Source organism: Podarcis melisellensis (genome assembly GCF_964234715.1).
Source record: "Podarcis melisellensis genome assembly, chromosome: 4".
NCBI lineage: Eukaryota > Metazoa > Chordata > Lepidosauria > Squamata > Lacertidae > Podarcis > Podarcis melisellensis.
In genome coordinates, this window is record NC_138531.1 from 23,451,515 (window position 1) to 23,475,938 (window position 24,424).

Sequence of the window (24,424 nt, forward strand, 5' to 3'; positions counted from 1 at the left end):
AGCCGGCATACAGCTTCCAGTCATGTGGCCAGCATGGCGAACCAGAGCAGCGCACGGAAATGCTGTTTACCTTCCCGCTGGAGCGGTAACTATTTATCCACTTGCACTTTGATGTGCTACGTTGCCAGGAGCAGGGACCGAGCAACGGGAGCTCACTCCGTCGCAGGGATTCGAACCGCCTACCTTCTGATCGGCAAGTCCTAGGCTCTGTGGTTTAACCCACAGCGCCACCCGTGTCCCATCCCTTACCTAGGGATGGGCAAATATGCCAATTTTGCTTTCAGGTTTTCTCTCTCTTTTTATAATCCGAGTTATCTTCTCCACATTTTCACTTCAGTTTGCAATTTTTAGAAAAGCTGTGCAACTTCATCAGTATTTTTGTGAGAATTTCTGCTCCTGTATACATTTTGTATGTGATTTTTGTAATTGCAATGCAATTCCCTGAAACCTGGCACATTTTTGTATGTTCTTTTCTAATATATGCACTTATTTGGACCTTTTAGTATATGCATTTTTGTACGACGTTACTTGGTTGGGGAACTGCATTCCTGGATTCCAGGGCTTCCAAGTGTTCCTATTTTCCAGGGATAATTCCAGGTTTACAGAAGCTATCCTGGTTTTTTGATGTGATCCCAGAACGTCCCACTTTTCCTTAGGACGTCCCTATTTTCATCAGAGAAGTGTTGGAGGGTATGGAGTTATGCGACCGCTGAGCCAAAGAGATGAGTAACTAAACAACCTTTTAATGATTTCTGAAGGCAGCCCTTTATGGGGAAGCTTTTTAATTTTTAATGTTTTTATATATGTTGGAAGCCACCCAGAGTGACTCAGGGAAACCCAGTCAGATGGTGGGGTATTGCTATCATTATGTTGTTCTTATTAAGATGTCCCTATTTTCCATTGGAGAAATGTTGGAGGATATGAAATTCTGGTAAGTGCAAATTTGAAGAATGGCTGCGTTTGCTCTGCATGTTGTTTGGGAAAGTACAAATTAAGTTTGTTTTTAAATGCAAATAGAAGGAGCGTCTCCACTCCCACCGTTCTACCCGGACACTGAGGTCCAGCGCTGAGGGCCTTCTGGCAGTTCCCTCACTGCGAGAAGCCAAGTTACAGGGAACCAGGCAGAGGGCCTTCTCGGTAGTGGCACCTGCCCTGTGGAACACCCTCCCACCAGATGTCAAAAAAATAAACAACTACCAGACTTTTAGAAGGCATCTGAAGGCAGGCCTGTTTAGGGAAGCTTTTAATGTTTGATGTATTACTGTATTTTAATATTTTGTTGGAAGCCTCCCAGAGTGGCTGGGGGAACCCAGCCAGATGGGTGGGGTATAAATAGATTATTATTATTATTATTATTATTATTATTATTATTATTATTATTCTCATTCATTCATACCTGTATCTAATCAAGGGAGTCACTCAAGCTACAGCGAACCCCACCCACCAAGCCTTCCTAGGGAAACCACTGGATACGATCCCGTATTTTCCTCTGAGAGCATCTAAACCTAAACAATATGCTTCATTCACTTTTATTGCTGCCTATAAAAACATTTGCTTTCTGTGAAACGTATTTTTCCAGAGGTGATGAAAGAGAGGGCCCAGCAGAGATGCTCTGGGGATTTAGCTCAGAATTTTGGCAAACCTCACGTCGTCAAGCTATTTGTGCATGATGGGAGTAACACAGCATGAGGATAATATGCTAGGAATGAAACAGGCAACAGTTACATGTTCTGGAAAACACGTGTAATCTTTATGGAGATTGAGGCTGCAACCCAATACTCACCTGGGAACTCGATGGGACTTAGGAATATAAGGAGAGGCAGTGGGGGGGTTTGATGTTCCTAATATTAAATTGATGCTTTTGAATTCTGGTGCTGGAGGAGACTCTTGAGAGTCCCATGGACTGCAAGAAGATTAAACCTATCCATTCTTAAGGAAATCAGCCCTGAGTGCTCACTAGAAGGACAGATCCTGAAGCTGAGGCTCCAATACTTTGGCCACCTCATGAGAAGAGAAGACTCCCTGGAAAAGACCCTGATGTTGGGAAAGATGGAGGGCACAAGGAGAAGGGGACGACAGAGGACAAGATGGTTGGACAGTGTTCTCGAAGCAGTGGAAGACAGGAGTGCCTGGCGTGCTCTGGTCCATGGGGTCACAAAGAGTTGGACACGACTAAACGACTAAACAATAACAATATGAAAGAAGAATGCTAGATATGATTTCATTGTTGATTATTCTGAAGGTGGCCACTTTAACTGTAATGTTGCATAATCACTGGAAAGTGAGAAAATTTGGGTACCAAAGATGACTCATCCTCCCAGCTGAGGGGAGGGGGTTGATGAAGCTGGGTGTGCATGTCAAGGAATAGCAGAATTGCAGAAAGGGACCAGGAAAGAGCTGGGACTTAGCTCTGGAAGCCCCCAGTTGGAGCTGCTTCTCTGATTTTGTGTGAATTACAAATATCCCTGGTGAAAGGGTTCCTTTAAATTGCTACCTTCATCAGTTCTTAATCACTAAGCTGTTTGGCATCTACTCTTAAGGGTGCCAATTTCTACAAGGCCAGACTCTCATTAAAGCAACAAAACAATAAAATGAATGAGTAGCACTTCCGTTAGCTGATCTAATACAACATCTACTGGAAAAGTGGTTTGCAAGCTTGGCTGGGAGAAGCCCTTTCCCTTGGGGTTCCCAAGAAGCTGATTAGGTTTTTCTCAGCTAGGTTGGTCATTGCAGACAGGCAGCTTCCCTGAAAGGCAGCTTCCCTGCCACTGCTGATAATTGCCTTGCAAGGCCAGCCCTATCAGTAAGCAAAGTGAGGAAGCCGTATCAGCCATAGATGATGGGGGAAGTTGAGAGAGCAGCAAAATCAGCCCTCTGGTGTATCCTGCACCTCTTAAACAAATCTGCTGGTCTCAGGGGTGGTAGAGGACACTGTCCCATTGTCGCTGGAAGTAAGATTCAACTTCAAAATATATTGGGCGGGCTCTACAATAGGCAGCCACAGGAGAATCACAGAATCATGGAATTGTAGAGTTGGTGGAAAAAGAAGAAGAAGAAGAAGAGTTTGGATTTGATATCCCGCTTTATCACTACCTGAAGGAGTCTCAAAGTGGCTAACATTCTCCACAACAAACACTCTGTGAGGTGAGTGGGGCTGAGAGACTTCAAAGAAGTGTGACTAGCCCAAGGTCACCCAGCAGCTGCATGTGGAGGAGTGGAGACGCGAACCTGGTTCACCAGATTACGAGTCTACTGCTCTTAACCACTACACCACACTGGCTCTCAGGATCCTCTAGTCCACCCCCCCCCCACCTCCCCAGCAATGCAGGAATATGCAGCTCTCCCATACGGGGATCAAACCTGCAACCTTGTTGTTACTGGCACCGCACTCTAACCAACTGAGCCATCCACTTGGAATGTTTAGTGTGTTCAAGATAATATTGTCAATTCCCATAGGATGGTAATGAAGCATGAGACTCTCAATTCACTGTGTGCCATGGAAGAGAAGCCCAGAATTCTCTGCTGGATGCAAGGGTTTGATAACAGACCATCTAACATGGAGAAGAGTTCCCCAAATGTGGAAAGTTTGAAAAGTACCGTAAAATAAAATGAGAAAGTACTGTGGCATGAAATCATGGTGGATGGAGAATGGGTTAAATGTTACATTCCCTAAATTATAATGTTGTGGGTTGATGAGATCCTGACCTATCGGTTGTGCTAAGAAGCTCACATTTGAACAGGCGTTGTGAGAAAATGTGGCTAATTTGTAGGAATGGCATTTAAAACCGCGGGTGGGGTTACTTATGAATGTTTCAGCGGGAGGCCATTTCTGTAGATGGAAATTGCACTGCATATATTTATCCAACTCCTATAACATTACATGCAGTAGTTTTTAGATCTTTAGTCACCCGGATACCACAATGTCAAATTTATGCTGGGGATAAATCAATAAACAAGTCACACTACCAGAGCATTGCTCAAACTCCTATGACCAAAGCCTAAATTTTTCCTGAACCAATGCCAGGGTTATGAACTGAGAGATGTGAATAGCCATCTCTTACCCCTCAAGTGCAATTCCTTATTTAGGCATGTGGATAGGAATCCAAGTGGATGGCAGAATCCCACATAATTGGCTGTTTGCAGACATCTCTCCGACAGTGCAGCTAGTGCAGACTTTGGGTTAATGGTGTTGATACCCCTTTGGGAAATGTGCTCTTAAAAACACAGGCCCTTGTATGCCAAATAAGCTGTAAGAGTCTAAGTGGAATGCAAGGATTTATGCGAGTTCAGCTGCTGAACAGACGGCAGGTGATATGTGTTGGTGTGTTTAGAAAGGTGCGCCATCTTAGGAGTTCCTATGGAGGCAGGGCTAATTGAAAGCATGGAGATCACTGTTGGACAGCTCTTTAACTCTGTGATATATTGGGTGCTTTGACTCATTCTTGTCTTCACTGGTTCACAGAGATGGATGAGGGCTTTTCAGAAAACTTCCCGTTCCTCTTGTTACATGCTATGATGCTAAATTAGGTTCTTACCAGAAGCCTACATCTGGGGGGAAATGCAAATTAAACTTTGCAGAGCTGCCTGGGGAAGAGGAGGATTCGTGTTTTCCAACTAGCACTTCCCAATCCTCTGTCTTTGTTTCTTTCAAGATTAACTATGCATTAGCAAATAAATTGGTTGGATTCTAAAATAGATCCTTCCTATTTTTGACTTTTGGAAACATTTACATGTCACAGCAACGTTATTCCGAAGGTGTGGGAAATTGGGATGACCGATGTTTAGATAAAAATGGTTCTGCAAAATGTTCAGGGTTGCCAACGTTTGTTCTGGAAGGGCTCCTGCGCCTTTAATGGATGCATGACATACCATAATTCACTAGCTTTCACTTTTCCTAGCACATGGGGGGGGGGAAGAGCCCTGTGATGCCTGCAGCATGCTTTGGGGGCATGGAGGGGGAGGAGGGATCCCCACACCGAGAAAAGCAGTGCCTGCTGAATTGTTCCTTGTTTTACAAGTATGCAAGGCTTGGGAGCCCCAAAAGGAAAAAAAAGTTGGCAGTCTTACTCTTGATCTGGATGCCGAGTAAAAAAGTATTTTACAAAGTCACCCGTTTTGTTGAAAATGCACAGAAAAAGCATCTGAAATGTTTATATCTGGCAGACCTTGAGAGCTGTTGTTTAAATTGTCTATTAATAGCACTGAAGCGGCAGGTAGAAAAAATGGCTGGCTTTAGCAGAGAACTCTCCCCCTCTCCAATTCTCATGCGATGTCACTGGCCCCACTGGTGAAATATTACCAGCAGAGCTAACAATGAAAACCAACATGCATTTCAGATATGTTGTTCCTTTGATCTCATTATTTCCAATCTGGCAAAGAAGAGTAATATGGTATTTAAGGCTTATGGAAAGTGAGCCGGTTATCCTAACAGCTGTTTAGGCAGATAAAGTGGGGAAAAGCAGAAGTAATTTCATTACAGCATTAGCAGAAAAATCCATAAAGAGAAAGTGAAGAGCCCACCAAGTATCTTTGAAGGTGAAAGGTTTTTGAAGCAGGATGCCAAATATTTTCAGTATTTTTTGTAATGCATGCAGTGCAGATGCAAATTTTGCTGTTTGTGCACTGTGAACAACTGGAGGGATGCTCCTAGGCAGGGTTTTGGGTTTTTAAGTTTCATGTGTGCATGTTTAACTTACCTGAACCGCATGGCAGGTCTCTCTCCAAGCCTCTACTTATCTGCCAAGAGATTGTTGGGCAAACCAGCAATATAGATCATTACTTCTCCAGTTAAATGAAAGGTCTGGTATAATAAGAATACAATGTACGGGTACAGGAGTCTACAAAAACAACAGAAAGGCTTAATGTGGTATGCAAGGAGGATTCAAATGCATTGCTTTCAGTGGTCCAAGACATATTAATAGAGATCTCTTAGGGCAGTTTTAGCAAAAACAAGAGATAATTATTTCAGAAATGCATTTGTTTATTCTATGTAAAGTAAGTTAAGTCCAGGCATAGGCAAACTTGGCCCTCCAGATGTTTTGGGACTACAGTTCCCATCATCCCTGACCACTGGTCCTGTTAGCTAGGGATGATGGGAGTTGTAGTCCCAAAACATCTGGAGGGCCGAGTTTGCCTATGCCTGGTTAAGTCTATCAAACAGTAAGTTTGCTGGGGTGTGTATGGAGGGAATGAAACACATTTCCACGTGGAGTGGGATTGCAGTGTAGCAAGTACATATTGTGGTGACGTAATGGAAGAAGGTAAAAAAATGAATCAAAACTATTATCAATATTGGGTGGAGAAAATCAAGATTGCAGGGCAAAGATAATGCCTTTTTTTATTGGCAGCTGCTCATCTGGTGGTGGCAGAGACAGAGGAGCAGGTACCAATAGCACTGTGGAAAGAGCAGATCTGAGACACTGCTTAACTAGAAATAATAACCATGCAGATACAGAAGACACAAACCTTGAGAGTACTTGGCCTGATCTTACAGTCTTTGTGAACAGGGGAAACATCAGCTGAAGAACAGCAATGAATGACTTCCAGACGTCCTCTTTACTGAGTATTCATCTTGATTTCTTTAGGGGGGGGGCGGAATTAGATGGTGCTGAGGAATTATGGAGCACTCGTTCCGATTTGCTGGACAGGAAGTTCGCACCAATAAATTCTATCCCCCTCTTTCCAGTTCATTTAGCTAACACATTCAAAACAAACTCAAAGAATCCTGAGAACTGAAGTTTAGCCCCGACGGACGTATAATCCCCAGCGCCCACAACAAATTACAGTTCCCAGGATTCCTTGGGGGAAGTCATGTGCTTCAGATGTATGGTATATATGCAGCCTACCACTCTTCTTACCGCAATATGGGAGGGAAGTGGGTTTGTTCAAATAGTGACACTCCGGAAGTGCTGGAACAACTATGGAACAACCTTAGAGGATGAGATTTTACTACAGTAGTACCTTGGGTTACATACGCTTCAGGTTACAGACTCCGCTAACCCAGAAATAGTGCTTCAGGTTAAGAACTTTGCTTCAGGATGAGAACAGAAATTGTGCTCCGGCGGCGCGGCTGCAGTGGGAGGCCCCATTAGCTAAAGTGGTGCTTCAGGTTAAGAACAGTTTCAGGTTAAGAACGGACATTCGGAACGAATTAAGTACTTAACCCGAGGTACCACTGTAGTTCTATTTATTTTAGGTGGAAAAAAGACAAATGGATATTGAACTTTGGGAAATGCTCTTATGCTGTTAAAATCCCTTCTGTAAATCAATTGTAGTAGCAGAAAAGAAAAGAAAAAGAACTGGTCTGTCCGGTTCAGTATTGTCTAAACTGGAAGGCAATGGTTTTCCAGGGTTTCCTTGCCCTACCTGAAGATGCTTCAGACTAAAACTGGGACCTTTTGCATGCAATGCATGTTCTCTGCCCCTGAGCTACAGCCTGCAAGTACCTCCCACATCACACTGCAGAAAGCTTAATTTAAACCGTATGGTAAACATATGTGAACAGGTGCAGCATTTCTTCCTGTTTCTTTTCTGCCCAACTTGCATTCCAGCAGGTTTCTAAACCTATTTCTAAACCAGAAAGGGTATGTATGTATCATATCATCGTATTATATCCACTGTAATAAAAATCTGACCTTAGAGTAGGCTGTATATTCTAGGCCAAAACCTCTCCAGTCACTTACCGGTAACTTGTTGGCTCAACGGCAACAAATTTAAAGACCAGTCCCAAATTGCAATCCCCCCCCCCCTTGCACTTGGAACGTTACATGAATAATATCGAGCCACAAGTTTCCCAGGGCTGCGATCGTTTCCAGAGTATGAACCAGAAACACGAGACGGGTCGTTCTTGGAATGCAGCGTAAAATTTATGATGCTAATAAGGTGTTAGGTTGCCTCGCCCTCGTGTTTGTCAGCTCCCTAACTCCGGTGGAACAGTATTCTATCGTTTTGGCACATCGGCGCATAGCACCCCTGAGCTGTGTTTTGCCAGGGAACCGCTTTTAAAAAATAAGATACTGCTTTGTGGCACGTTGCATATGCAGCAAAATTCTGCAAGGCTAGAGTGCAAAGCCCTTCTCGAGGGAGCCGTAAAGATCTCTCAGGTTAGATCTGCTTCCTCCCAGAAAACAGGAGGGTTAGCGTATGAAAGTCCTGTGGATGTCACTGCAGCCACTATGGCAACGTATCAGGTTTGTCTCATAGTATATAACAAGGCTGCTGAAGTTTGCCTTCCTCCAGAGTTACAAATCATAGCACGGAGCTAACACTTACGTTCTTGCACATATAAACCTCTGACCTTTTATAAACATAGTGGAGTGAACAAAAGCAATCAGTAGTTAATATGGTGGAAGATGCTAACCTCCAACATTTCTCCAATGAAAATAGAGACTTATTACCGTATTTATATTTATATTTATATTATTTATATTATTTATATTTATATTTATATATATTTTACTACCCCACCCAGCAGACTGAGTTGCCCTAAATAAATTAAATAAAATGAATTTAGCCATAAATCCATGGTTAAATTGGACTTTGCAGTTGTTCATTTAAATGCTCACCTATTTGATTAGCCTATACAGTTTAAGACTGACATATATAATAAACCCAAACTCAGGAATGCAAGCTCATTCACAACATCTCTCACAATTCCATAGGGCTGCCATATTTCAAAAAGTAAAAAAACCAGGACATCCTGAGCTTTTCTTTTCTTTTCTTTATGAAACCCTCCAAAATTGTTGAACTTTTATAAGGAAAACCGAAAAGGTATTGAACTTGTCTAAGAACTTGATTTGAAGAAGTGTGCATGCACACGAAAGCTTATACCAAGAACATGGACAAGGTGCTACTGGAAGGAATTTTTTTATTTTGTTTTGACTATGGCAGACCAACACGGCTACCTATCTGTAACTTGTCTAAGATTGATTCACTTGTTTAAGATCCAGGACAAAGCGCTGCCTTTCAAAAATTCACCCCCAACCCCGGTAATGTCTGGGCGAATGGCAGAACAGGATTGTGTGGTTGCATTTCTAGCATGATGCTTGGGGTGATTCCCACACCTCGCAATGCATATACCGTATATGATAGCAACCTCCATTTCAAGTTGAATTGGCAGATTTCACAATCCTAACAGGATATGTTACTATTCTTACTAAAGCTAAAGGGTTCAGGCAGGTAAAAATATTAAAATCACAGGCAGATGGTGGCTGTACATCTAAACAAGTATAAATATACTTTTCCTAGTCCACTTATAAGATGCATCATTTTCTTTAAAAGAAGTTGGTTGCCAGAGTTTATCAACGATTCTTCCTATTTGTCCTAAATATCCTTGACCACATAACAGACTGTAAACTAATCTTCAGGTTCAGTGCAAGTGAATACCAGGAAAGAAGAACGGCTTAGACAGTTTATGATCAGCAACTCAAATTACAGTCTTGGGAGTCCTCTGCAGCACTGCACCATTTCAAATAAACAGTGTGATAGCATATTTACAAAGTGAGGATTGGTTTTTCATTTCAGCGTTGAGGCCAACTCAGAAATTGCAAGGAAAACTTTGTGGCATCAAATGAGAGACAGCAGACTGAAGTCTGCCTTGCCCAGTAAGGTTTATAATTTCCTATAATTATGACCATAAATAATTATGGTATGAATCTTCATTTGTTCCCACTTATCAGCTGGATATTGCTTTGGAATACAAGTTCAACCAAATGTCACTTTTGTGCTGGTTGCCAAGTTTTGTTTTACAGGCACCCGTTCTTGTGCTCAAACCAGGAGCCTAATACAGTGGTACTTTGGGTTAAGTACTTAATTCGTTCCGGAGGTCCGTACTTAACCTGAAATTGTTCTTAACCTGAAGCACCACTTTAGCTAATGGGGCCTCCTGCTGCTGCCATGCTGCCGGAGCACGATTTCTGTTCTCATCCTGAAGCAAAGTTCTTAATCTGAAGAACTATTTCTGGGTTAGTGGAGTCTGTAACCTGAAGTGTATGTAACCTGAGGTACCACTGTACATTCTACCAGTGTTGAGGTGACTCAAACTACAATTAATCCATAACACAGCTGCCAGACTGGTGACTGGGAGTGTCCACAGGACCATATAACACCAATCCTAAAAGATCTACATTGGCTCCCGGTACATTTCCAAGGACAATTCAAAGTGTTGGTGCAGATCTTTAAACCCCTAAATGGCCTCGGCTCTGTATACTTGAAGGAGTGTCTCCACCTCTGTTGTTTAGCTGGGACGCTGAGATCTAGCTCCAAGGGCCTTCTGGTTGTTCCCTCACTGCCAGCACTGAAGTCAGGTTACAGGGAACCAGACAGAGGGTCTTCTTGGTAGTGGGGCCCACCCTTTAAAGGTAAAAACCAACACTTTGAATTGTGCTCAGAAATTTACTGGGAGCCAATGCAGATCCAGGTGGAATCTACACACATATGGAAAAACATTTAGAAAATGGCTTTTTAAAAGCATTTTTAAAAAATACGTTGAATTTTCCATAAGGCTCACCATTGCCATCTAGTGTCACATTGTATATTGCACTTAAAACACACTTATAATGTTTCATTTGCAGCTGTATAGCTGAGTCCCCGGTGCTACATGGTTCCAGCAGCCACTCCCAGTCACCGCATTCTAGATTAGTTGTAGTTTCGGGGTCACCTTCAAATGTTGCCCCGTGTAGAGCACAGTGCAATAGTCTAAACAGGAGATAATTAGAGCATGCACCAATCTGGCGAGACAGTCTGCGGGTTGGGTCTCAGCTGGCAAACCAGGTGGAGCTGGTAGACAGCCACCCTGGATACAGAATTGACCTGTGCCTCCATGGACAGCTGCGAGTCCAAAATGACTCCCAGGCTGCATAGCTGGTCCTTCACAGTTCAGGACCAAGGAGTCCCCCACACCTGCCTGCAACCTGGTGTGGCATTCAGCAACATTTGTGGCTTGTTCCTGTTGAGCCAGTCTACAAAGCAGCAAAACGGAAAGTTTTAGTGAGCAAGTAAAAAGGTACGTTTGAAATGCATTCAGTGAGGATAGTTATCAATGGTGCTCTTCAGACCTGCTGATGCAGCGGTGGTTTTGGAATCCGCCACCCCCTGCCCCCCAGTAGAAAAGTTTAGTGTAAACATTTTTTTCTCTTGGAGCCATGCTTTCCCCATCTGTTGCACTCATGGGAAGAGCAGTTTATTTATTTTCCTCATTTCTCACCCTTCCTGCAATGGGCTCATGATGGCAAACCCTGTGAGGCTGGTTAGTTTGAGAGAGAATGGTTTATCCAAGGCCACCCAGCAAAACTCAGGTCTGAAAGTTCAAGGAGCAAGAGTGAATTGCCCAAATTAGTTATCAAGATCTTCCCCTTCCACACCTCAGTCCTGGCCAGGGGCGCCGACTTATAAAAAATATGGGGGGGGGCCATACCGACTTATAAAAAATATTGGGGAGGCCCAAGACCTCCAAACCGCTGCTGCTGGGGGAATGAAAGGGGCGAGCCCCGGGCTGCCCCGACCTTAAGTGAACCTGTGAGGGCCCGCTCTTTGCGGCAGCCGATTGGCTGCCGCCGTGGGCGGTGAATATTAATGATGTATCATTTTTGTGCTTCATGCTGTGGCCACAGACATGTGATCTGATGGTGAATTTGGGGTGACCCAATGCAAAAATCCTGAGAATCCCTGTGGATCCATGCTTTGTAACCACGTTTTTGCACCATTGCAGCCCCAGGCAACAGTGGGTGTGTGATTTGGGGGGGGCAGGCTGTAGCCATGGACATGCTATGTGATCTGTTGGTGAATTTGGGGTGACCCAATGCAAAGATCCTGAGGATCCATGTGGATCCATGCATTTTAACCACATTTTAAGTGGGGAGGGAAGGAAAAACACAGAACGGACAAGGAGCACGAGAGGGGTGTGCAGAGAAGCAGCTGGCTAAGAATGCAGGAGAGGGGTATAACGGCAGGGAGGAAAGGAAGGCAAAAGTTTTCCCTCACCTACCCACCCAAGCCAGCCAGCTCGCAAGCGCTCTCTCTCTCTCTCTCTCTCTCTCGCTCTCTCTCTCTCTCTCTCTCTCTCTCTCTCTCTCTCTCTCTCTCTCTCCCTCCTGCATGTTTTCTGCTTTCCCCTCTGCTTGCCTGGAGGGGAGGGGCTTTCCCTGCTCTTTGTTCCGTTTGAGCAAACACAGCAAGGAAACAGAGGAGGGTGGGCAGTAAGACCCTGAGGCAGAATGCAGGAAAGCAGCCGCTTCCTCTTTTCAGGTTTCCCTTCTCCGACACGCGGTTTTCGGCTCCAGGGACCACACATTCGCTCTATAACATGCACAGACATTTCCCCTTCCCTTTTAGAAGGAAAAATCTGCGTGTTATAGAGGGGAAAATATGGTAATAATTTTCTTAAATTATTGGGGGGGCAGAGCCCCCCCAAACGAATTTTTGAGGGGGCTCGGGCCCCCTCAGGCCCCATGGAGTCGGCGCCTATGGTCCTGGCATGCCTAGAGGGTCCATCTGACGCCACCTGTGTGATGCTGGACACAAGACTACAAGGAATTATGGGGCAGTGACTAGGAAAGACAATAGAAGAAACGCCAAATGTTCTGTTCTGCAAATGCACACAGGCAGGAACTATCTTGTGTAGAAGTCAATAAGACCATCAGTTCAGGGTCAACCATATGTCTGCTATTAGCTCAGTCAACTTCATAGCTGCCAACTTACAGATTTGTAAATAAGGGACCAGCAGCCTTGAAAATAAGGGACCAGCAGCCAAAATGAGGGACCTGCAGCCTCACCTGTTCCAGGCACTCCAGTCTTCCTGTCCTCCTGCAGTCTGGTCAAACTCATGCTGGTAGCTTCGAGAACACTGTCCAACCAACTTTGTAACCAAAGGTTCAACTGAATAGAATCTGAATCACATGCACTACAAGGCCTATGCAGCCTCAACTTAAGATGCAGCCTCAACTTTCCACTGCAAAGTTTGCAGCAGCATGTGCAACAAAATGGCGTCCAGCATTAAAAAAAAACCCCTCAGTTTGCATTAACTAGCCACACACAAGGCATGCAAGCTCCACCCCCCAGTCGTTCTTAGACTTCTTATTGGGTGAGCAACACAGCCAAGCAACACAGCTGGAGCCTCCCTCCTCCCTGGCCAGCAGGGAGGGAGGGAGGGAGGGAGAGGAGCTTCTTCCTTAGAAATTTAAGGGGCATCGTTTAAAGGACATTTAAGTGACATCCATCAATAAGGGACAGCAGCGGGACATGGTGCTGGAATAAGGGACTGTCCCTTCAAATAAGGGACACTTGACAGCTATGCAACTTCCCATGCTTATTAGCATTTCTCAAAAGCATGTGTTTGAGTTGCAACGGGTCTAACACACTGCAAATCTGCAAGCAAAATATCACTACCAGGGAAGAAGCCAGGCCTACTCGTGGATATCCTCTCCTTTTCCCTGGCAAGGCCTTCATGCACTTCTTGGGGTTAGCAGAGATGACAAGCAGCTGTCTGGAAAATGAAACACCCACCCCTGCTCCTTCTCGGACTAAACAGCTTCTGCAAAAGAACCTGGCTGATCTCTCTCCCCCACTCTATGGCATCAGCCGCAGAAATCTGGAGTGTTGTCTTCCTTTTCTGCACCCCCAGCATCATAAGACTTACTACTCCTCCCCTCTCCCCAGTCGTCAATCACTGCATTGGCCATCTACTTAAAACCGGGGAAGATTAGCAAGGTGGATCCCATTTACAGTGCAATATGTAAACCTTGCCCTGGTTCCAATGGAGTTATACTCTCAAGGATAGCAACCCAATGTTAAAGCAGTCAGCATCCAGAATGGCTCAAACAATCCCTTTTGTTGGTTTTCAATCTGACAGCAATCAATTGGCTTTAATTGAATTTAAATGAATTTAAAACCTGAAAATGGTCATATTTGCAGAGGGCTAGAGGCAGAAGCCGTTGTTGACCGCACAAGTATATATGTGTGTGTGTGTCTTGGGATAACACTTCAAACATCTGATAGAGCGGATGCTAGTTGATGAAAGCTTATAATAAATTTGTTAGTCTTTAAGGTCCCCACAAGATTCTTTGTGGTTTTTGCATAAGAGGAAAAGTTCAGCAAAATGCAATACAGTACTTCCCATAACTGCAACACACTATGATAGGATTCAATTAACAAAGACATTTCAGCCTACAACTTATAGAAAATGCTTCAACGGATTGATTTGAAACTTGGCAGTGTCAAAGTTTGAGGATAGTCCCTGTTGAATTTGGGGTAGAAAGAAGAGACCCTCCAAATGTCCCTATTTTCCAGGGCCGTCCCTGATTTAGAGAAGCCGTCCTGGTTTCTGATTTGATTCCAGAATGCCCCGTTTTTCCTCAGGATGTCTCTATTTTCATTGGATAAATGTTGGAAGGTAGGGAGTTATCAGCCCCCCGAGCTGTCTGAAGGCAATCCTGTATAGGGAAGTTATGTTTTTATATATGTTGGAAGCTGCCCAGAGTGGCTGGGGCAACCCAGTCAGATGTGTAGGGTATAAATTATTGTTATAGAATGGGATGTCCCTTTTTTTCATGGGATAAACGTTGGAGGGTATGAAAGAAATGATTTTGAACAAGTTACATTTGATGAGTAACACAATGAAGTTAGCAGGTAGTGCACACTTTTCTTGCATCAACTTTGTTGGGGTGGGGTTTGTCATTTCTACTAACGGTTTTGGGAAAGGTGTTGTTGAGCTGGGCCTGATGAATCCTAGCTTTAGCAAGGATTTTGAGGTCAGCACCATCAGGCCAGGGAACCAAGCCACAAAGGACTGATCAATGCACATGACTGATTCTCCACACTGTCAGAAACAGGAAAACTCTTTGGCTTGCTGCTTCTGATGGAAACTGAAACCAGGAGGAGAGGTCTGGTTGCGATGCTGCTATGATCCACAATAAGAAATCAGGAGTGACGGTGCCAGAACTTGCATGTATCATGGCATCTATCGCAGCCTCTCAGTAGTTGTTAAAATAAATACTGCAGTCTAAGGAGCAAGTGATCTGGTGGTTGAGTATAATGTTTCCCTGTAGTATCTTCTGGTAGCCCTGAGTATTTCAGTAAGGAAGTGGGGAAGTGCAGTTCTTTTCAGTAGTAACATATTTACAGCACAGGAAAGCATTTACCATTTGTTTGGTATCTACGGCCGTCTTTTAAACAGTATATATGTTGGTCAATATATTGGTCATGGTGCTCTTGAGAGTCCCATGGACTGCAAGAAGATCAAACCTATCCATTCTTAAGGAAATCAGCCCTGAGCGCTCACTGGAAGGACAGATCCTAAAGCTGAGACTCCAATACTTTGGCCACCTCATGTGAAGAGAAGACTCCCTGGAAAAGACCCTGATGTTGGGAAAGATTGAAGGCACAAGGAGAAGGGGACGACAGAGGACGAGATGGCTGGACAGTGTTCTCTGGGGGCTGGGAAACCTATATATTCCCCTAGTATGTTGAACAACAGTTGGGAAACTGGCACAGGCAAAAAAAAACCCCAACAACAACCATCAAACCATCCTTCTTAAGTTCTGATGTTCTAATCCAATTTGGAGCAGCTCTGCAACTGTTTTTTACTGAACGTAAATGCTCTGTGAGATCTAATCACAGATCTCCATTCTAATGGGTGGCTTGGTCTTGTGTGGAAATGAGTGACAATGTAAAGAGATGTGGACAAAGAAGAAACAGATCATTTCCCCTTCCCCATTTGCTACGCTTAAGGTAAAGGGTAAAGGGACCCCTGACCATTAGGTCCAGTCATGGCCGACTCTGGGATTGCGCGCTCATCTCGTTTTATTGGCCGAGGGAGCCGGCGTACAGCTTCTGGGTCATGTGGCCAGCATGACTAAGCTGCTTCTGGCGAACCAGAGCAGCACACGGAAACGCCGTTTACCTTCCCACTGACTGGAGCGGTACCTATTTATCTACTTGCACTTTGACGTGCTTTCGAAGTGCTAGGTTGGCAGGAGCTGGGACTGAGCAATGGGAGCTCACCCAGTCACGGGGATTCTAACCACCGACGTTCTGATTAGCACATCCTAGGCCATGTGGTTTAACCCACAGCGCCACCCGTTTCCCTAAGCGTTGGTACGCTTAGGCAGTGCTATTTTTCTAGGGGGGGAAAGGTGCCAGAACTTACCATGAACACCTCCCTTGTTATCTTAAAATGGCAATGAGTTCCTGTGAGTTCCCCCTGAAAAAAAATCCCTATGATTAGGGTTTCTGACTGCATTTTCTGTTTTCTCCTCATGAGAGGAGTCACCTGTTTTGAATCTCTCTCCATCCGAGTTCCGCTTGCCTCACCTCAAAAAGCATATTGTAGAGTTGCAAAAGTTTTCAGATTTGGGCAACTGAAATGATCACATGGATAAAGCGAATGCCCTACAAAGAAAGGTTGCAGTGTTTGGGACCGTGTAGTTTAGTTAAAAGGTAAGTAGGAGGCAACATGATAGATGTTTATTAAAAGAAATTGCTTATTCAAGAGAGAGAAAGGACTGCTAAGCGGGGGGTGGGGGTCAGGGAGACAGGTAATGGCTCTTGCAATTTTAAAACCAGGTTAAGCCTGCCAAGCTTCTCAGCAGTAGCCTCAAGGAACGATAAACCACTCTGTATCTTGGTGGCATTCTGTGCTTCTCCCCTGCTGTGCCAGTAAGCTGATCTAGTCTTTGGAAACTTTGCTATGTCCTGCCAGAATTAAAGCAGACCCTCCAAATGTCCCTATTTTCCAGGGACGGTCGCAGATTTACAGAAGCCGTCCCGGTTTCTAATCTGCTCCTGGAATGTCCTATTTTTCTTTAGGATGTCCCTATTTTCATAGGGGAAATGTTGGAAGGTAGGGAGTTATGTGACCCCCTGAGCCAAGGAGATAGGTAGCTTTACAACCTCTAGAAGATATCTGAAGGCAGCCTTGTATTGGGAAGTTTTCAAAAAAAAAGTTAAATGTTTTATTATGTTTTTACGTACGTTGGAAGCCGCCCAGAGTGGCTGGGGAAACCTAGTCAAATGGGTGGGATGTTGTTGTTGTTGTTGTTGTTGTTGTTGTTAATGGAATAAGACATTTCTATTTTCATTTGAGAATTGTTGGAGGGTATGTTAAAGAGGTTTCCTCAGTCCAGGATGTGTACAGCATAGGCATCAATCTCTAGGAAGGCAAGGGGACAATCAGCAACCATAGGTAACACTTGACATGTGGTAATACAAAGTTGCTTTCCATTTTAAATGGAGAGAGGTCAAAACATGACATCGGGGTAGGAAATCTGTTGCTCTCCAGATTCTGTACTAGAGCTCCTATCATCCTTGAACTTTGGCCATGCTGCCCAAGTTGTAGTCCAAAAACACCTGAAAGGCCACTGGCTCACCATCCCTACATTTCATGTTTGTTGTGGGCCAGCAGTAAAGTATAGATGTAAAGCCCATGTTTCCCTGTGTCATTAAACTTCTTTGCACATGGGTCTGGGAAACCCAGCCCAATCGGGGTATTCCTGCGGCAATTATAATGTATGGAGCTGTTCCGGAAATTATCCATGCACCAGCACTAAGCCTATAAAAGCCAGTGCTGTGCAAGAAGATATGTTCACTGTTGAGAGCATTGCTGGAGGATAGAAATGTGCTAAGTGAATTTAAATACAGTGTTAGGCTTGGATTAAGGAGATCCAGGTTCAAACTCTCCTACTCAACCAGGAATTTTAGTAGGTGAACATAACCTCTAAGGCCAAGCTACCTTTCACATATTCTTGAGGATAGCACAGATTAATGCAAACATGCCCAACTACACTGTCCTGAAGCGTCTGGTGGAAGAATAATTTTAAAAGCAATAGAGAGAGATGCCTGTTCAACACAGTAATTTGCAAACAAATAAAAAGATGCAAAAAATATTGTGTGATATTTGAAAATATGGTACAGTGGTACCTCGGGTTAAGAACTTAATTCATTCTGGAGGTCTGTTCTTAACCTGAAACTGTTCTTAACCTGAAGCACCACTTTAGCTAATGGGGCCTCCCGCTGCTGCCGTGCCACCGCTGCACATGAGAATTTCTGTTCTCATCCTGAAGCAAAGTTCTTAATCTGAGGTAATATTTCTGGGTTAGCAGAGTCTGTAACCTGAAGTGTATGTAACCTGAAGCATATGCAACCCGAGGTACCACTGTACTAAGAGTTAATCAATGAAAATGCCAAGTTTTTAGAAATATTATAGAGGTTCCCAAACTTGCACCATTTTGAGCCATCCACCAAGATAAAAAAATCACTGTGAAAGATATTCCCTTTGAGCTTCATTAAAAGAAAAACCTTGTACAGCAAACGAGAGAACACAGTAATGATGAAATCATCCCTTTGCAAAGAACAACTTTCCCCAGAAGGCACCAGGGACCTCCCCAATACCATTCCTGTTCATCATACATAAAATACCAGCCAAAACCTTATTGCTTAAAGCCAAAGAAAGCCTGGGGGATGAGAAAGTTAGCCAAATATCTTTCTCGCTGACATTGAAACCAAGCTGAGGTCAGCTTTGCTAACATGTTTCTTGGTCAGAACTGCAGCTATGAAGGTTGACAGGGTGGACTTCCTCTGTTTTGTGGGTGAAAGTTAAGATGGAGATGGCTCGGCAAAGCAAAGTGTAGTTCTTGAGGCTTCAAGCCGAATTACTTCAGAGGTCAACGAAAGACATGTGAGCTACTCTCCGAAATCCCAAGAATGCCCCAGTGCTTTGCGCATAAGATCAACCAGGTGATCTGGGAAAGACCACGGCTATTCAAGATAAGTCAGAGGTTAAAAATGGACATGTTTTATCCCCCATAAATAAAATGTGGTTTGATAGGGTGCCCTGTGGAGTTGCGTACCACTTGGGAGAAGGACCTGCTTCAACTTTCTTATGAACTTGTGCTTGTCATGAACTTCTGATTTATAATGACTAGAAACGGCGTGCCAAACACGTCGTGTGCTCCAGCTTGTCATGTGGATTCCAGAAATCTGCTGTGCATGCAGCATCTCGTAGCAAGCAGGTTGTCGACTTGGCACAAAACAAACCCTTGTAAATAGGGGAGAGATTTTGTGACACGCAGGCCCTAATTTAAGATGGAGGCCTTAGCCACCCGACACAGTTTGCCTCACATAGCAACCACGCTCGGTAACGAAACTTAGCAGGCAGTGTTCAGAACGAGTCGGAGTTATAGAAACAAGGGAGGCACAGGCAAATGAGCTAAACCTGAAATGGTGTCAACAAAGTTGGTGCTACTAAAGGAGAGCAATGAAATTGTAACCATACATTTAAAGCACATAACTTGCCCCCAAAGAATCCTGGGTATTGTGGTTTGTTGAAAGTGCTTGGGATTGTAGCGCTGTGTGGGGCAAATTACAGTTCCCAGGGTTGTATAAATGTGCTTTACATGTATGGTTTGTTTTAAGAAAGAAGTTACAACAAATTGGGGGAGGGGGACTTCCACTTATTCAGATACTGTGTAAGTTAAGTAAATATAAGGTTTGAGCTACCCGAAGACATTTTGCCCCCCAGGCATCTGATGCCTGAGGCAACTGCCTCATTCTGCCACAAAAAGCTACCAATATGGGGCTGTTGCTGTTGGAAGTGTTGGGATGCAACACAGCTTGCACTGAAGGCCGATGTGCCTACATCAAGTAAATCAAGAACCGCCTTGTTTCTTTGCCTGGCCTGCTTGGCTTAACCTTTGACCTTCCATCAGGCGCTAGACTGATACCTTTAGGGTTGCTGACCTAATTTCCCGCTTCCTTCTTCTCCACACCTCCCTCGTGAGAGGAGACATCTATTTTGAACCTCATACCTTCCAACATTTCTCCAATTAAAATGTTGTTATTCCATAACAACAACAACAACAACAACAATTTTATTATTTATACCCTGGCCTTCTGATTGGGTTGTCCAAACCACTCTGGGCAGCATCCAACATATATAAAAACAGGGAAAATAGGGGGAAAGCTTCCCTATACAGGGCTTCCTTCAGATGTCTTCTAAAGTTGTATAATTACTTATCTCCTTGGCTTGGGAGTCACATACCCTCCAACATTTCTCTGATGAAAATAGGGGCGTCCTAAGGAAAAGCAGGATATTCTGGGATCAAATCTAAAACTGGGATGGCATCTGTAAATCTGGGACTGTCCCTAGAAAATAGGGACACTTGGAGGGCCTGGAATCTCCCTCCGTTCCAAGCATAGCTTGTTACATCTCTTCGTTAGTTAGTTAGAACCATAGCTGTCAACGTTTCCCTTTTTTAAAGGGAAATTCCCTTATTCCGAATAGGATTCCTTGCAAGAAAAGGGAAAAGTTGACAGCTATGGTTAGAACTAGGATTTTCTCTATCAGATTTGTATTTCCTGCAACAAAACGTGGTGATTACATTCAGGGTAACGTGTGCTCTTGCAGCTGGAATTTGGTGTTCTGCGGAGCTTTCATCAGCCAAAGGCCAACAGTGGCTGGGAGAAATTTTCAATACAGAGAGGGGAAGAGACAGAGCTACCAGGAATCAGTCGTTAAGTTGCAGGTATGAAGAAGTATTGTGACAGTGTGTACAGTCATATGCCAACAGGGAGTGTGCATGAAACCTGTGTTGGGTGCAAATAATGTAAATGACAGTGTGAAACACAGACAAGATATTACAAACATATATTCAACAATATGAAGAGTGGATAGAACAAAAACAAATGCCATAGAGACTCATGTGCCTGCAATTTTATGCTCTATCTCTGGAAGGAAGACTCATTGAGCTGAATGGGACTTACTTTTGGGTAGAGATGTGTAGAATCGCATTGCAAATATGTCTTTGTGTGTGTGTGTGTGTGTGTGTGTGTGTGTGTGTGTCTTATTAAGTCCAAGGTGAAACTGACAGTGCTTTAAGTGAAGGATTCAGGCTTCTGAATTCATTACACTGAATAGGCAAATCCATGGGAGTAAAACTTCTCTGAGTAAAACTTCGTTGAATACCATCCCCTGTCTTCTGCTGCATTATAGCCTGAGGTTAGTTTGAACAAAGGCTAACCAAGGAATCACTACTCCTATGCATAACACACTCTTGAATTCTTAGCCTGGAAACTCTCTATTTCCTATTATAAATAGCAATATTCTCTTGCACCTACTATGAGTAACTGCATAGCTATGGGGACATCATGCTTCTAGGTCCAGCAGTTAAATGTTAAAGGTTTTGTATTTTGGGATCGTGAGGTATTGAATTCAAATAAGAACAATAATGGTAGCATCTCTGCATCAGGCCAGTTTAGCATGCAGAGAGAAACAAGTTTCCACTGTACATTGAGTGAGGCAACACAGGAAAATGCTTATGGGACAGGCATTCTGTTTTGCAAGTGTGTGGAAGTGCCCGAGACTTTGCTGCTTGCCTCACAGAGGCAGAGGCTCAGAGAGGTTTGTTTACTGGCATTTACTCTGATTAGCTCAATGAGAGGACAAGAGGGAACAGCCATAAAATGTCACACGCTGCCAACCACTCCTGCGTCTCCCCACTTCAAGGTATCAGCGAATTGTAGCAGCTGCTGCAGACACACCAGTGACTGCATCGTGTCACCTAATACCGTTGCAGGAATGAAGTGCCCTTAAATAGGGGGCTGACAAATTTATAGCTAAAGAAGAATCTCGCTCACAGCACACAGCATAAAGGTACATCTATCATCCGGCCTAATGAAACAAAAATGCAATTCTGGTTCACTTCTGCAGTGTAAAGGCACTGAATAAGATCAAGTTTGCACTGCTCATTTTCCTTGGCGTGCCTCCTTATAACATGTTCACAGAGAAATTGTATCATGTTTTCTTCTCCATCCCATGCTTGTGTTTTGAAAGTACCTGCTCTTTTCCTCTTTTTTTGGCCAGAACCACCTTCATGTTTAGGCAGGCAATGCTTTATTTTATCCTTGCAAAGTCAATATGTAGGTGAGGCTCATGAATGTTGATCTGTTGAAAGAACATCTTGCTGAGAGTTGCCAAAGTCTGCTTGTTTAATGTCTGGATTCTGGAACGCAGAACAAAGATCTCCCTGGCCTAAATAAGAACAAAACAGCATGCATGCAAGTATGTATGTATGTATGTATGTATGTATGTATGTATGAAACAGAGGAAATCATTTGGGACAGCAGAATAAGGCATCCCTGCTACATCTCTAGATGTAGATCTAGATGCAGAATACTTTAAATATGAAATAGACCAGTGGGTTATTTTGTTCCAGGCAACATTCTCAGCAGTGTGAGAGTTCCAGTCCAAACAGTGGGGTCGAGACAACAGTTTGTGTTCCAGCAGAGCAAGGAGAATAAAGAATTGGTATTTCAGAGAGCACCCTGGACAGCTCCATGTGGAGTTCACAAGTTGCCCTCCATATATGTTGCTTCAGCATCAAACAATCTCAGACTGAAACTTGCTTTAAAAGATTTATAAACCACTCACATTTTGATATATCAAAGGGGTATACAGAAAACCCCAAAAGCAACACAGTTAAAATAGCAGTACAATGCTGTGAGATGAGGAGTGGGCAATAGTTTTAAAATTCATTCAGAAATTTAGCTCAAGTGGTAATGAATCCTTTGTCACTTTATCACTAATGGTGGACATAAGGCCAATACAGGAAGTCCTCAAACTTGGAATGTAATGGTCAGGCAGGGGTGTAAGGAGCCGTCTCTCAAGTGTCCTGGTCCTAATTTATGCAGAGCTTTGAAACAAGTAACGACACCTTTAACCTGTCCCAGTAACATATAGAAAATCATTGCAACTGCTTCAAGAGAGGTGTAATGTGTTGACAACAGTTAGCTACAGAACAACAGCCTTGCAGCAGCATGCTGCACAAGCTGCAGTTTCTGCATCACACTCAAGGGCAGCCCCACATTGTGGTTACCAATGTAAGGGGCCAGATTATCCAGGAATGGCTATAGCGAGCATATCAACCGAAGGTCATCAAAGGCACTTATAGCCACTGAAGTGAGAAGGATGAATCAATTAAGGTCCCCAGATTACAAACCTGCTTCTTCAAAGGGAGTCCGACCCTGCCCAGAATAGGCAAATGGCCAGTTTCCCGGACTCAGAAACCACCCACCCACAGGGACACTGTCTTACCAGGCTCAGTTTCAGATCACTGGCCCTCATCCAGCCCACCACTGCATCTAGTTACCGTCTCATGACTTGCACGTCCAGTCGTGATTCGGATGAGAAATAGAGCCGAGTTTCAACAGCATACTGTAGACCTCGTGCTCTAATCTCTTAGGACTACTATCAGTGGCTTCGTGAAATGTTAAGTAGTATAGGGGGGGAATAGTACCCTGTGACACCCCACGGTATAAGTGCCAGGGGCCAGCACATAACTACCAAGTGCTTCTCTCTGGAATTGACCCACAGGTAAGAGCAGAACCACTGAGGAACCCCAATCCCAACAGAGAAGGTCCAGGAAGGTGTCATAGTCAATGGCATCAAATGCCATTGGTAGATCAAGCTACAGTAAGAGATCCATGGGAAACTTCAGAAGCCAAGTTACAGACTGGTTACAATATCATCAGGTACATGACATGTTCAAATTAGACCAAAAATTTGGGGGGCGGGGTGGGGTTGACCAAAGCTCACAATTTGAAAATGAACTATTACAAAATAAGGATAAACTTTTGTCTAGAATGTATAACGTTTCATTAGAATGGGAAACAAAAGACGAGCCAGTTAAAGGTTCAGTGACACACTGGACAATGGATATAGGACACAATATAGACCTAAACCTCTGTGAGAAACTTTGAGGAAGTGATTTGAAATTTACTTCATGTTACGCACTGAAAGAGAACTATTTGAAAATGATTCACAGGTGGTATCTAACTCCGAGTAGGTTGGCTAAGATGTATAAAGTAGAATCCGATACATGTTGGAAATGCAAAGAAAGGGAGGGGACCTTTTCCCATATGTGGTGGACATGTAAAAAGGTAAAAGAATATTGGGAAATGATGTATAATGAGTTGAAAAAAAGGTTTAAAGACTAGAGTCCTTTTTGTTGGGAATAATCCAGACAGAAATTCCTAGGTGAGGACAACTTGTCGAATGCATTTCTTCAAGGACCCTATTCATGTTACAGTGGTACCTCGGGTTAAGTACTTAATTTGTTCCGGAGGTCTGTTCTTAACCTGAAACTGTTCTTAACCTGAAACTGTTCTTAACCTGAAGTACCACTTTAGCTAATGGGGCCTCCTGCTGCTGCTGCGCTGCCGGAGCCCGATTTCTGTTCTTATCCTAAAGCAAAGTTCTTAACCTGAAGCACTATTTCTGGGTTAGCGGAGTGTGTAACCTGAAGCGTATGTAACCTGAAGCGTATGTAACCCGAGGTACCACTGTATTAGGCAGCAGTAACTAAAAATGATCTCCTAATCTTTATTCGGACAGTGCCTTGACAGATTCTGCAACAACAACAGAATGGATATCAGTACA

At 43.7% G+C, this 24,424-nt stretch overlaps 1 protein-coding gene across 2 annotated transcripts in view; it reads left to right on the forward strand.

The window, feature by feature from the left end:
* Positions 1 to 24,424, forward strand: part of TEX30 (testis expressed 30) — a 39,465-nt gene that overhangs the window by 3,215 nt on the left and 11,826 nt on the right. The window contains exon 1 of one of the 2 annotated variants that reach the window (XM_081908303.1): positions 21,987 to 22,048. The exons of the other annotated variant lie outside the window; for it this stretch is intronic. The gene's annotated coding sequence lies outside the window, so the exon portion shown is untranslated. Of the gene's footprint in view, positions 1 to 21,986; positions 22,049 to 24,424 lie in introns of those variants that run through there. 2 annotated transcript variants of the gene reach the window in all.